Source organism: Sus scrofa, chromosome 13 (assembly GCF_054392235.1).
Source record: "Sus scrofa isolate SSC_HxYL_T2T_F1_AM1 chromosome 13, Sscrofa_HxYL_maternal_Yorkshire_Landrace_v2.0, whole genome shotgun sequence".
NCBI classification, from domain to species: Eukaryota; Metazoa; Chordata; class Mammalia; order Artiodactyla; family Suidae; genus Sus; species Sus scrofa.
Window position 1 is genome coordinate 5648538 of NC_139395.1, and position 15215 is coordinate 5663752.

Here is a 15215-nt window from a genome sequence, read left to right on the forward strand (position 1 = left end):
GGAATTCACTGCATTCAATTGGGATTCATTGCACCATGATGCATGGAATCCACTGCGTTCAATTTAAATCCATTGCACCACACTGCATGGAATCCACTGCATTCTGTCGAGATCCATTGGGCCACGCTGCATGGAATCCACTGCATTCAATCGGGATCCCTTTAGCCACGCTGCATGGAATACTCTTCGTTCAATCGGGATGCATTTTACCATGCTGCATCGAATCCACTGCATTCAGTGACGCTGCATGGAATCCACTGCATTCAATCGGGATGCTTTGGGCCTCGCTGCATAAAATCCACTGCATTTAATCGGGATGCATTGGTCCTCACTGCATGGAATCTACTGCATTCAATCATGCTGCATGGAATCCACTGCATTCAATCATGCTGCATAAAATCCCCTGCATTTAATAGGGTTCAATTTCTCCATGCTGCATGGAATCCACTGCATTCAATCATGCTTCATTGCAACCAGTGCATTCAATCGGGTACCATAGGGCCACGCTTCATGGAATCCACTGCATTCAATCATGCTTCATTGCAACCACTGCATTCAATCGGGAACCATTGGGCCATGCTGCATGGAATCCACTGCATTCAAACACGCTGCATGGAATCCACTGCATTCAATCGGGATGCTTTGGGCCATGCTGGATAATATCCACTGCATTCAATCGGGATTCATTGGGCCTCGCTGCCTGGAATCCACTGAATTCAATCATGCTGCATGGAATCCACTGCATTCAATCATGCTGCATAAAATCCACTGCATTCAATAGGGTTCCATTTCTTCACGCTGCATGGAATACACTGCATTCACACAAGCTGCATGGAACCCACTGCATTCAATCGAGATCCATTGGGCCACACTGCATCGAATCCACTGCATTCAATCGGGATCCATTTAACCCCGCTGCATGGAATGCACTGCGTTCAATTGGGATTCATTTTACCATGCTGCATGGAATCCACTGCATTCAATGACATTGCATGGAATCCACTGCATTAATCGGGATGCATTTTACCATTCTGCATGGAATCCACTGCAGTCAATCGGGATCCATTGTGCCACATTGCAGGGAAACCACTGCATTCAATCGACATCCATTGTGCCATGCTGCATGGAATCCACTGCATTCAATTGGGATTCATTGGGCCTCACTGCATGGAATACACTGCGTTCAATCGAGATCCATTGGACCACACTGCATGGAATCCACTGCATTCAATCGGGATCCATTTAGCCATGCTTCATGGAATACACTGCGTTCAATCGGGATGCATTTTACCATGCTGCATGGAATCCACTGCATTCAGTGATGCTGCATGGAATGCACTACCTTCAATCGGGATGCTTTGGGCCATGCTGCATAAGATCCACTGCATTTAATCGGGATGCTTTGGGCCACGCTCCATTGAATCAACTGCATTCAATCAAGCTGGATGGAATCCACTGCATTTAATCGGGATGCATTTTACCTTGCTGCATGGAATGTACTGCATTCAATCACGCTGCATAGAATTCACTGCATTCAATTGGGATCCATTGCACAACGATGCATGGAATCCACTGCGTTCAATCAAAATTCATTGCACCGCACCACACTGCATGGAATCCACTGCATTCTCTCGAGATCCATTGGGCCACGCTGCATGGAATCCACTGCATTCAATCGGGATCCATTTAGCCACGCTGCATGGAATACTCTTCGTTCAATCGGGATGCATTTAACCATGCTGCATCGAATCCACTGCATTCAGTGACGCTGCATGGAATCCACTGCATTCAATCGGGATGCTTTGGGCCTCGCTGCATAAAATCCACTGCATTTAATCGGGATGCATTGGGCCTCACTGCATGGAATCTACTGCATTCCATCATGCTGCATGGAATCCACTGCATTCAATCATGCTGCATAAAATACCCTGCATTTAATAGGGTTCCATTCCTCCATGCTGCATGGAATCCACTGCATTTAATCATGCTTCATTGCAACCACTGCATTCAATCGGGAACCATTGGGCCATGCTGCATGGAATCCACTGCATTCAAACACGCTGCATGGAATCCACTGCATTCAATCGGGATGCTTTGGGCCATGCTGGATAATATCCACTGCATTCAATCGGGATTCATTGGGCCTCGCTGCCTGGAATCCACTGCATTCAATCATGCTGCATGGAATCCACTGCATTCAATGACACTGCATGGAATCCACTGCATTCAATCGAGATCCATTGGGCCACGCTGCATGGAATTCACTGCAATCAATCAGAATCCACTCCACCACACTGCACGGAGTCCACTGCATTCAATCGAGATCCATTGGGCCACGCTGCATGGAATCCAATGCATTCAATCGGGTTCCATTTAACCCCGCTGCATGGAACCCACTGCATCAATCGGGATGCATTTTATCATGCTGCCTGGAATCCACTGCATTCAATGACACTGCATGGAATCCACTGCATCAATCGGGATGCATTTTACCATGCTGCATGGAATCCACTGCATTCAATCACACTGCATGGAATCCACTGCATCAATCGTGACGCATTTTACCATGCTGCATGGAATCCACTGCATTCAATGACACTGCATGGAATCCACTGCATTCACTCGGGATCCATTTAGCCATGCTGCATGTAATGCACTGTGTTTAATCGGGATGCATTTTACCATGCTGCATGGAATCCACTGCATTCAGTGATGCTGCATGGAATGCACTACTTTCAATCGGGATGCTTTGGGCCATGCTGCGTAAAATCCACTGCATTTAATCGGGATGCATTGGGCCACGCTCCATGGAATCAACTGCATTCAATCAAGCTGGATGGAATCCACTGCATTTAATCGGGATGCATTTTACCACGCTGCATGGAATATACTGCATTCAATCACGCTGCATGGAATTCACTGCATTCAATTGGGATTCATTGCACCATGATGCATGGAATCCACTGCGTTCAATTTAAATCCATTGCACCACACTGCATGGAATCCACTGCATTCTCTCGAGATCCATTGGGCCACGCTGCATGGAATCCACTGCATTCAATCGGGATCCCTTTAGCCACGCTGCATGGAATACTCTTCGTTCAATCGGGATGCATTTTACCATGCTGCATCGAATCCACTGCATTCAGTGACGCTGCATGGAATCCACTGCATTCAATCGGGATGCTTTGGGCCTCGCTGCATAAAATCCACTGCATTTAATCGGGATGCATTGGGCCTCACTGCCTGGAATCTACTGCATTCAATCATGCTGCATGGAATCCACTGCATTCAATCATGCTGCATAAAATCCCCTGCATTTAATAGGGTTCAATTTCTCCATGCTGCATGGAATCCACTGCATTCAATCATGCTTCATTGCAACCAGTGCATTCAATCGGGTACCATAGGGCCACGCTTCATGGAATCCACTGCATTCAATCATGCTTCATTGCAACCACTGCATTCAATCGGGAACCATTGGGCCATGCTGCATGGAATCCACTGCATTCAAACACGCTGCATGGAATCCACTGCATTCAATCGGGATGCTTTGGGCCATGCTGGATAATATCAACTGCATTCAATCGGGATTCATTGGGCCTCGCTGCCTGGAATCCACTGCATTCAATCATGCTGCATGGAATCCACTGCATTCAATCATGCTGCATAAAATCCACTGCATTCAATAGGGTTCCATTTCTTCACGCTGCATGGAATACACTGCATTCACACACGCTGCATGGAACCCACTGCATTCAATCGAGATCCATTGGGCCACGCTGCATCGAATCCACTGCATTCAATCGGGATCCATTTAACCCCGCTGCATGGAATGCACTGCGTTCAATTGGGATTCATTTTACCATGCTGCATGGAATCCACTGCATTCAATGACATTGCATGGAATCCACTGCATTAATCGGGATGCATTTTACCATGCTGCATGGAATCCACTGCATTCAGTGATGCTGCATGGAATGCACTACCTTCAATCGGGATGCTTTGGGCCATGCCGCATAAGATCCACTGCATTTAATCGGGATGCATTGGGCCACGCTGCATGGAATCAACTGCATTCAATCAAGCTGGATGGAATCCACTGCATTTAATCGGGATGCATTTTACCTTGCTGCATGGAATGTACTGCATTCAATCACGCTGCATAGAATTCACTGCATTCAATTGGGATCCATTGCACAACGATGCATGGAATCCACTGCGTTCAATCAAAATTCATTGCACCGCACCACACTGCATGGAATCCACTGCATTCTCTCGAGATCCATTGGGCCACGCTGCATGGAATCCACTGCATTCAATCGGGATCCATTTAGCCACGCTGCATGGAATACTCTTCGTTCAATCGGGATGCATTTAACCATGCTGCATGGAATCCACTGCATTCAGTGACGCTGCATGGAATCCACTGCATTCAATCGGGATGCTTTGGGCCTCGCTGCATAAAATCCACTGCATTTAATCGGGATGCATTGGGCCTCACTGCATGGAATCTACTGCATTCAATCATGCTGCATGGAATCCACTGCATTCAATCATGCTGCATAAAATACCCTGCATTTAATAGGGTTCCATTCCTCCATGCTGCATGGAATCCACTGCATTCAATCATGCTTCATTGCAACCACTGCATTCAATCGGGAACCATTGGGCCATGCTGCATGGAATCCACTGCATTCAAACACGCTGCATGGAATCCACTGCATTCAATCGGGATGCTTTGGGCCATGCTGGATAATATCAACTGCATTCAATCGGGATTCATTGGGCCTCGCTGCCTGGAATCCACTGCATTCAATCATGCTGCATGGAATCCACTGCATTCAATCATGCTGCATAAAATCCACTGCATTCAATAGGGTTCCATTTCTTCACGCTGCATGGCATACACTGCATTCAAACACGCTGCATGGAATCCACTGCATTCAATCGAGATCCATTGGGCCACGCTGCATCGAATCCACTGCATTCAATTGGGATCCATTGCGCCACGATGCATGGAATCCACTGCGTTCAATTTAAATCCATTGCACCGCACCACACTGCATGGAATCCACTGCATTCAATCGAGATCCATTGGCCCACGCTGCATGGAATCCACTGCATTCAATCGGGATCCATTTAGCCACGCTGCATGGAATACTCTTCGTTCAATCGGGATGCATTTAACCATGCTGCATGTAATCCACTGCATTCAGTGACGCTGCATGGAATCCACTGCATTCAATCGGGATGCTTTGGGCCTCACTGCATGGAATCTACTGCATTCAATCATGCTGCATGGAATCCACTGCATTCAATCATGCTGCATAAAATACCCTGCATTTAATAGGGTTCCATTCCTCCATGCTGCATGGAATCCACTGCATTCAATCATGCTTCATTGCAACCACTGCATTCAATCGGGAACCATTGGGCCATGCTGCATGGAATCCACTGCATTCAAACACGCTGCATGGAATCCACTGCATTCAATCGGGATGCTTTGGGCGATGCTGGATAATATCCACTGCATTCAATCGGGATTCATTGGGCCTCGCTGCCTGGAATCCACTGCATTCAATCATGCTGCATGGAATCCACTGCATTCAATGACACTGCATGGAATCCACTGCATTCAATCGAGATCCATTGGGCCACGCTGCATGGAATTCACTGCAATCAATCAGAATCCACTCCACCACACTGCACGGAGTCCACTGCATTCAATCGAGATCCATTGGGCCACGCTGCATGGAATCCAATGCATTCAATCGGGTTCCATTTAACCCCGCTGCATGGAACCCACTGCATCAATCGGGATGCATTTTATCATGCTGCCTGGAATCCACTGCATTCAATGACACTGCATGGAATCCACTGCATCAATCGGGATGCATTTTACCATGCTGCATGGAATCCACTGCATTCAATCACACTGCATGGAATCCACTGCATCAATCGTGACGCATTTTACCATGCTGCATGGAATCCACTGCATTCAATGACACTGCATGGAATCCACTGCATTCACTCGGGATCCATTTAGCCATGCTGCATGTAATGCACTGTGTTTAATCGGGATGCATTTTACCATGCTGCATGGAATCCACTGCATTCAGTGATGCTGCATGGAATGCACTACCTTCAATCGGGATGCTTTGGGCCATGCTGCGTAAAATCCACTGCATTTAATCGGGATGCATTGGGCCACGCTCCATGGAATCAACTGCATTCAATCAAGCTGGATGGAATCCACTGCATTTAATCGGGATGCATTTTACCACGCTGCATGGAATATACTGCATTCAATCACGCTGCATGGAATTCACTGCATTCAATTGGGATTCATTGCACCATGATGCATGGAATCCACTGCGTTCAATTTAAATCCATTGCACCACACTGCATGGAATCCACTGCATTCTGTCGAGATCCATTGGGCCACGCTGCATGGAATCCACTGCATTCAATCGGGATCCCTTTAGCCACGCTGCATGGAATACTCTTCGTTCAATCGGGATGCATTTTACCATGCTGCATCGAATCCACTGCATTCAGTGACGCTGCATGGAATCCACTGCATTCAATCGGGATGCTTTGGGCCTCGCTGCATAAAATCCACTGCATTTAATCGGGATGCATTGGGCCTCACTGCCTGGAATCTACTGCATTCAATCATGCTGCATGGAATCCACTGCATTCAATCATGCTGCATAAAATCCCCTGCATTTAATAGGGTTCAATTTCTCCATGCTGCATGGACTCCACTGCATTCAATCATGCTTCATTGCAACCAGTGCATTCAATCGGGTACCATAGGGCCACGCTTCATGGAATCCACTGCATTCAATCATGCTTCATTGCAACCACTGCATTCAATCGGGAACCATTGGGCCATGCTGCATGGAATCCACTGCATTCAAACACGCTGCATGGAATCCACTGCATTCAATCGGGATGCTTTGGGCCATGCTGGATAATATCCACTGCATTCAATCGGGATTCATTGGGCCTCGCTGCCTGGAATCCACTGAATTCAATCATGCTGCATGGAATCCACTGCATTCAATCATGCTGCATAAAATCCACTGCATTCAATAGGGTTCCATTTCTTCACGCTGCATGGAATACACTGCATTCACACACGCTGCATGGAACCCACTGCATTCAATCGAGATCCATTGGGCCACGCTGCATCGAATCCACTGCATTCAATCGGGATCCATTTAACCCCGCTGCATGGAATGCACTGCGTTCAATTGGGATTCATTTTACCATGCTGCATGGAATCCACTGCATTCAATGACATTGCATGGAATCCACTGCATTAATCGGGATGCATTTTACCATTCTGCATGGAATCCACTGCAGTCAATCGGGATCCATTGTGCCACATTGCAGGGAAACCACTGCATTCAATCGACATCCATTGCGCCATGCTGCATGGAATCCACTGCATTCAATTGGGATTCATTGGGCCTCACTGCATGGAATACACTGCGTTCAATCAAGATCCATTGGACCACACTGCATGGAATCCACTGCATTCAATCGGGATCCATTTAGCCATGCTTCGTGGAATACACTGCGTTCAATCGGGATGCATTTTACCATGCTGCATGGAATCCACTGCATTCAGTGATGCTGCATGGAATGCACTACCTTCAATCGGGATGCTTTGGGCCATGCTGCATAAGATCCACTGCATTTAATCGGGATGCATTGGGCCACGCTGCATGGAATCTACTGCATTCCATCATGCTGCATGGAATCCACTGCATTCAATCATGCTGCATAAAATACCCTGCATTTAATAGGGTTCCATTCCTCCATGCTGCATGGAATCCACTGCATTCAATCATGCTTCATTGCAACCACTGCATTCAATCGGGAACCATTGGGCCATGCTGCATGGAATCCACTGCATTCAAACACGCTGCATGGAATCCACTGCATTCAATCGGGATGCTTTGGGCCATGCTGGATAATATCAACTGCATTCAATCGGGATTCATTGGGCCTCGCTGCCTGGAATCCACTGCATTCAATCATGCTGCATGGAATCCACTGCATTCAATCATGCTGCATAAAATCCACTGCATTCAATAGGGTTCCATTTCTTCACGCTGCATGGCATACACTGCATTCAAACACGCTGCATGGAATCCACTGCATTCAATCGAGATCCATTGGGCCACGCTGCATCGAATCCACTGCATTCAATTGGGATCCATTGCGCCACGATGCATGGAATCCACTGCGTTCAATTTAAATCCATTGCACCGCACCACACTGCATGGAATCCACTGCATTCAATCGAGATCCATTGGGCCACGCTGCATGGAATCCACTGCATTCAATCGGGATCCATTTAGCCACGCTGCATGGAATACTCTTCGTTCAATCGGGATGCATTTAACCATGCTGCATGTAATCCACTGCATTCAGTGACGCTGCATGGAATCCACTGCATTCAATCGGGATGCTTTGGGCCTCACTGCATGGAATCTACTGCATTCAATCATGCTGCATGGAATCCACTGCATTCAATCATGCTGCATAAAATCCCCTGCATTTAATAGGGTTCAATTTCTCCATGCTGCATGGAATCCACTGCATTCAATCATGCTTCATTGCAACCAGTGCATTCAATCGGGTACCATAGGGCCACGCTTCATGGAATCCACTGCATTCAATCATGCTTCATTGCAACCACTGCATTCAATCGGGAACCATTGGGCCATGCTGCATGGAATCCACTGCATTCAAACACGCTGCATGGAATCCACTGCATTCAATCGGGATGCTTTGGGCCATGCTGGATAATATCCACTGCATTCAATCGGGATTCATTGGGCCTCGCTGCCTGGAATCCACTGAATTCAATCATGCTGCATGGAATCCACTGCATTCAATCATGCTGCATAAAATCCACTGCATTCAATAGGGTTCCATTTCTTCACGCTGCATGGAATACACTGCATTCACACACGCTGCATGGAACCCACTGCATTCAGTCGAGATCCATTGGGCCACGCTGCATCGAATCCACTGCATTCAATCGGGATCCATTTAACCCCGCTGCATGGAATGCACTGCGTTCAATTGGGATTCATTTTACCATGCTGCATGGAATCCACTGCATTCAATGACATTGCATGGAATCCACTGCATTAATCGGGATTCATTTTACCATTCTGCATGGAATCCACTGCAGTCAATCGGGATCCATTGTGCCACATTGCAGGGAAACCACTGCATTCAATCGACATCCATTGCGCCATGCTGCATGGAATCCACTGCATTCAATTGGGATTCATTGGGCCTCACTGCATGGAATACACTGCGTTCAATCAAGATCCATTGGACCACACTGCATGGAATCCACTGCATTCAATCGGGATCCATTTAGCCATGCTTCATGGAATACACTGCGTTCAATCGGGATGCATTTTACCATGCTGCATGGAATCCACTGCATTCAGTGATGCTGCATGGAATGCACTACCTTCAATCGGGATGCTTTGGGCCATGCTGCATAAGATCCACTGCATTTAATCGGGATGCATTGGGCCACGCTGCATGGAATCTACTGCATTCCATCATGCTGCATGGAATCCACTGCATTCAATCATGCTGCATAAAATACCCTGCATTTAATAGGGTTCCATTCCTCCATGCTGCATGGAATCCACTGCATTCAATCATGCTTCATTGCAACCACTGCATTCAATCGGGAACCATTGGGCCATGCTGCATGGAATCCACTGCATTCAAACACGCTGCATGGAATCCACTGCATTCAATCGGGATGCTTTGGGCCATGCTGGATAATATCAACTGCATTCAATCGGGATTCATTGGGCCTCGCTGCCTGGAATCCACTGCATTCAATCATGCTGCATGGAATCCACTGCATTCAATCATGCTGCATAAAATCCACTGCATTCAATAGGGTTCCATTTCTTCACGCTGCATGGCATACACTGCATTCAAACACGCTGCATGGAATCCACTGCATTCAATCGAGATCCATTGGGCCACGCTGCATCGAATCCACTGCATTCAATTGGGATCCATTGCGCCACGATGCATGGAATCCACTGCGTTCAATTTAAATCCATTGCACCGCACCACACTGCATGGAATCCACTGCATTCAATCGAGATCCATTGGGCCACGCTGCATGGAATCCACTGCATTCAATCGGGATCCATTTAGCCACGCTGCATGGAATACTCTTCGTTCAATCGGGATGCATTTAACCATGCTGCATGTAATCCACTGCATTCAGTGACGCTGCATGGAATCCACTGCATTCAATCGGGATGCTTTGGGCCTCACTGCATGGAATCTACTGCATTCAATCATGCTGCATGGAATCCACTGCATTCAATCATGCTGCATAAAATACCCTGCATTTAATAGGGTTCCATTCCTCCATGCTGCATGGAATCCACTGCATTCAATCATGCTTCATTGCAACCACTGCATTCAATCGGGAACCATTGGGCCATGCTGCATGGAATCCACTGCATTCAAACACGCTGCATGGAATCCACTGCATTCAATCGAGATGCTTTGGGCCATGCTGGATAATATCCACTGCATTCAATCGGGATTCATTGGGCCTCGCTGCCTGGAATCCACTGCATTCAATCATGCTGCATGGAATCCACTGCATTCAATGACACTGCATGGAATCCACTGCATTCAATCGAGATCCATTGGGCCACGCTGCATGGAATTCACTGCAATCAATCAGAATCCACTCCACCACACTGCACGGAGTCCACTGCATTCAATCGAGATCCATTGGGCCACGCTGCATGGAATCCAATGCATTCAATCGGGTTCCATTTAACCCCGCTGCATGGAACCCACTGCATCAATCGGGATGCATTTTATAATGCTGCCTGGAATCCACTGCATTCAATGACACTGCATGGAATCCACTGCATCAATCGGGATGCATTTTACCATGCTGCATGGAATCCACTGCATTCAATCACACTGCATGGAATCCACTGCATCAATCGTGACGCATTTTACCATGCTGCATGGAATCCACTGCATTCAATGACACTGCATGGAATCCACTGCATTCACTCGGGATCCATTTAGCCATGCTGCATGTAATGCACTGTGTTTAATCGGGATGCATTTTACCATGCTGCATGGAATCCACTGCATTCAGTGATGCTGCATGGAATGCACTACCTTCAATCGGGATGCTTTGGGCCATGCTGCATAAAATCCACTGCATTTAATCGGGATGCATTGGGCCACGCTCCATGGAATCAACTGCATTCAATCAAGCTGGATGGAATCCACTGCATTTAATCGGGATGCATTTTACCACGCTGCATGGAATATACTGCATTCAATCACGCTGCATGGAATTCACTGCATTCAATTGGGATTCATTGCACCATGATGCATGGAATCCACTGCGTTCAATTTAAATCCATTGCACCACACTGCATGGAATCCACTGCATTCTGTCGAGATCCATTGGGCCACGCTGCATGGAATCCACTGCATTCAATCGGGATCCATTTAGCCACGCTGCATGGAATACTCTTCGTTCAATCGGGATGCATTTTACCATGCTGCATCGAATCCACTGCATTCAGTGACGCTGCATGGAATCCACTGCATTCAATCGGGATGCTTTGGGCCTCGCTGCATAAAATCCACTGCATTTAATCGGGATGCATTGGGCCTCACTGCATGGAATCTACTGCATTTAATCATGCTGCATGGAATCCACTGCATTCAATCATGCTGCATAAAATCCCCTGCATTTAATAGGGTTCAATTTCTCCATGCTGCATGGAATCCACTGCATTCAATCATGCTTCATTGCAACCAGTGCATTCAATCGGGTACCATAGGGCCACGCTTCATGGAATCCACTGCATTCAATCATGCTTCATTGCAACCACTGCATTCAATCGGGAACCATTGGGCCATGCTGCATGGAATCCACTGCATTCAAACACGCTGCATGGAATCCACTGCATTCAATCGGGATGCTTTGGGCCATGCTGGATAATATCCACTGCATTCAATCGGGATTCATTGGGCCTCGCTGCCTGGAATCCACTGAATTCAATCATGCTGCATGGAATCCACTGCATTCAATCATGCTGCATAAAATCCACTGCATTCAATAGGGTTCCATTTCTTCACGCTGCATGGAATACACTGCATTCACACACGCTGCATGGAACCCACTGCATTCAATCGAGATCCATTGGGCCACGCTGCATCGAATCCACTGCATTCAATCGGGATCCATTTAACCCCGCTGCATGGAATGCACTGCGTTCAATTGGGATTCATTTTACCATGCTGCATGGAATCCACTGCATTCAATGACATTGCATGGAATCCACTGCATTAATCGGGATGCATTTTACCATTCTGCATGGAATTCACTGCATTCAGTGACGCTGCATGGAATCCACTGCAGTCAATCGGGATCCATTGTGCCACATTGCAGGGAAACCACTGCATTCAATCGACATCCATTGCGCCATGCTGCATGGAATCCACTGCATTCAATTGGGATTCATTGGGCCTCACTGCATGGAATACACTGCGTTCAATCGAGATCCATTGGACCACACTGCATGGAATCCACTGCATTCAATCGGGATCCATTTCGCCATGCTTCATGGAATACACTGCGTTCAATCGGGATGCATTTTACCATGCTGCATGGAATCCACTGCATTCAGTGATGCTGCATGGAATGCACTACCTTCAATCGGGATGCTTTGGGCCATGCTGCATAAGATCCACTGCATTTAATCGGGATGCATTGGGCCACGCTCCATGGAATCAACTGCATTGAATCAACCTGGATGGAATCCACTGCATTTAATCGGGATGCATTTTACCTTGCTGCATGGAATGTACTGCATTCAATCACGCTGCATGGAATTCACTGCATTCAATTGGGATCCATTGCACCACGATGCATGGAATCCACTGCGTTCAATCAAAATCCATTGCACCACACTGCATGGAATCCACTGCATTCTCTCGAGATCCATTGGGCCACGCTGCATGGAATCCACTGCATTCAATCGGGATCCATTTATCACGCTGCATGGAATACACTGGGTTCAATCGGGATGCATTTTACCATGCTGCATCGAATCCACTGAATTCAGTGACGCTGCATGGAATCCACTGCATTCAATCGGGATGCTTTGGGCCTCGCTGCATAAAATCCACTGCATTTAATCGGGATGCATTGGGCCTCACTGCATGGAATCTACTGCATTCAATCATGCTGCATGGAATCCACTGCATTCAATCATGCTGCATAAAATCCCCTGCATTTAATAGGGTTCAATTTCTCCATGCTGCATGGAATCCACTGCATTCAATCATGCTTCATTGCAACCAGTGCATTCAATCGGGTACCATAGGGCCACGCTTCATGGAATCCACTGCATTCAATCATGCTTCATTGCAACCACTGCATTCAATCGGGAACCATTGGGCCATGCTGCATGGAATCCACTGCATTCAAACACGCTGCATGGAATCCACTGCATTCAATCGGGATGCTTTGGGCCATGCTGGATAATATCAACTGCATTCAATCGGGATTCATTGGGCCTCGCTGCCTGGAATCCACTGCATTCAATCATGCTGCATGGAATCCACTGCATTCAATCATGCTGCATAAAATCCACTGCATTCAATAGGGTTCCATTTCTTCACGCTGCATGGCATACACTGCATTCAAACACGCTGCATGGAATCCACTGCATTCAATCGAGATCCATTGGGCCACGCTGCATCGAATCCACTGCATTCAATTGGGATCCATTGCGCCACGATGCATGGAATCCACTGCGTTCAATTTAAATCCATTGCACCGCACCACACTGCATGGAATCCACTGCATTCAATCGAGATCCATTGGGCCACGCTGCATGGAATCCACTGCATTCAATCGGGATCCATTTAGCCACGCTGCATGGAATACTCTTCGTTCAATCGGGATGCATTTAACCATGCTGCATGTAATCCACTGCATTCAGTGACGCTGCATGGAATCCACTGCATTCAATCGGGATGCTTTGGGCCTCACTGCATGGAATCTACTGCATTCAATCATGCTGCATGGAATCCACTGCATTCAATCATGCTGCATAAAATACCCTGCATTTAATAGGGTTCCATTCCTCCATGCTGCATGGAATCCACTGCATTCAATCATGCTTCATTGCAACCACTGCATTCAATCGGGAACCATTGGGCCATGCTGCATGGAATCCACTGCATTCAAACACGCTGCATGGAATCCACTGCATTCAATCGGGATGCTTTGGGCCATGCTGGATAATATCCACTGCATTCAATCGGGATTCATTGGGCCTCGCTGCCTGGAATCCACTGCATTCAATCATGCTGCATGGAATCCACTGCATTCAATGACACTGCATGGAATCCACTGCATTCAATCGAGATCCATTGGGCCACGCTGCATGGAATTCACTGCAATCAATCAGAATCCACTCCACCACACTGCACGGAGTCCACTGCATTCAATCGAGATCCATTGGGCCACGCTGCATGGAATCCAATGCATTCAATCGGGTTCCATTTAACCCCGCTGCATGGAACCCACTGCATCAATCGGGATGCATTTTATAATGCTGCCTGGAATCCACTGCATTCAATGACACTGCATGGAATCCACTGCATCAATCGGGATGCATTTTACCATGCTGCATGGAATCCACTGCATTCAATCACACTGCATGGAATCCACTGCATCAATCGTGACGCATTTTACCATGCTGCATGGAATCCACTGCATTCAATGACACTGCATGGAATCCACTGCATTCACTCGGGATCCATTTAGCCATGCTGCATGTAATGCACTGTGTTTAATCGGGATGCATTTTACCATGCTGCATGGAATCCACTGCATTCAGTGATGCTGCATGGAATGCACTACCTTCAATCGGGATGCTTTGGGCCATGCTGCATAAAATCCACTGCATTTAATCGGGATGCATTGGGCCACGCTCCATGGAATCAACTGCATTCAATCAAGCTGGATGGAATCCACTGCATTTAATCGGGATGCATTTTACCACGCTGCATGGAATATACTGCATTCAATCACGCTGCATGGAATTCACTGCATTCAATTGGGATTCATTGCACCATGATGC